Raw genomic sequence first — 1,503 nt, 5'->3', positions numbered from 1 at the left:
ATAGGTACATTTAGTTTCCAGAATTGGTTTCTAATACCATCCTTAAATAATAGGAACTAGGTCTCCTTAGAATATGGTTAATTTTAAGACCAAGGAAGGAAATATGTGATTAACCTGGAGCACCTTGAACTGTTAGAAAGTATGCGTGTGTTCATAAATACCCACAATTATGAGGGGGAACCCCCCCAAACAAGAATTATCTTTTTGGAGGGCAGGCCCCATGTATCACAGGCCTCCCCTGCTAGGCAAGTGTTCTAGGAACCCATCAGCATTAGTGTACCTGCTAACATTATTCTGAGATGCTGCATTATCAAGAAACAACCCAAGTTGTGCAAACAGGTAACTGGTTCTTCCACCACGACAATGCTCCTACCAGTACCATGCTGAGTCTTCAACAGTTTTTTACCAAATACAGCATGACCCCCATGCTCTACCCCCTTATTCTGTGGATATCACCCTGAGCGACTTTCTTGTGTGTTTCTCTAAGTGAAGAAAGTCCTTAAAGGGAAACATTTTTGCCAATGTGGAAAAGGTGGGGGAAAAAAAGCAGAAGGACTAAAAGACTCACAATTAACAAGTTCAAAATCATTTTGAACAGTGAAAAAGGCATCTTGATAGGTGTATCGTATCAAGCGGAGAGCATTTAAAGGTGACTAATGTTTAAACAACAATTTTGAATAAATAAATTCTGCTTTAGGGGATGCCCCTCATAAATTATTACATAATAAGTGAGAGAAATGAGATAAATATCCCACGCCGAAGAATTCTATATGAATATGTGGTACAAAGGGAGAGAAGAACAAACCCACTTGCCAGGCCCTAGATTAACTCATCTCTGCACTGAGGTTCTATTTAAACTAATTTATAGAATTAAACAAAGCAAAACAACACACTTAAATCACTTATAACTGTGACTAGCACATGGCTCAGCCTGTAATCCCGCGCCATTGGGAGGCTGAGGTGAGTGGATTGCCTGAGCCTGCGGGTTCAAGACCCGCCTGGGCAGCGAGATCTCATCTCTACTAAATCAAAAGAAATCGGCCGGGGGTGGTAGTGCATGACTGTAATTCCGGCTACTTGGAAGGCTGAGGCGGAAGAATCGCCGGATCCCAGCAGGTAGAGGCTGCGGTGGCTGGAAGAAGCCACTGCACTCCAGTCTGGGCGACAGAGTGAGACTCCAACTCAAAAAAAAAAAGTCTCAAATTTTTCTTATAAGTAGAAAGAGCATAACTTTATATGCCTTAAGTGTGTCTTGTGCATAGTGACTTTCTTCCAAAGTTTTTATAGGGTGAGAAAAAAATAAGTTTTATAGAGAAGAAACTTTGGAAACACTATAAAAGTTAATGACAACAGTGAAGACCATGTTAATAGGATGTACTATTGTTATATTGTTATGAAAATGAAAGACTACCTCTGTGGTCTTTTTCCCAAAACCCATAACTATAGTGTAATAATGGAAAATACTTCAGACAAATCCCAATTGAGCCCATTTTACAAAGTATC

The sequence above is a fragment of the Carlito syrichta genome, unplaced genomic scaffold, assembly GCF_000164805.1.
Source record: "Carlito syrichta isolate Samal-C Ts95f unplaced genomic scaffold, Tarsius_syrichta-2.0.1 Scaffold108674, whole genome shotgun sequence".
NCBI classification, from domain to species: Eukaryota; Metazoa; Chordata; class Mammalia; order Primates; family Tarsiidae; genus Carlito; species Carlito syrichta.
The sequence above is the reverse complement of the archived record's forward strand: the minus strand, read 5'-3'. Positions refer to the sequence as shown.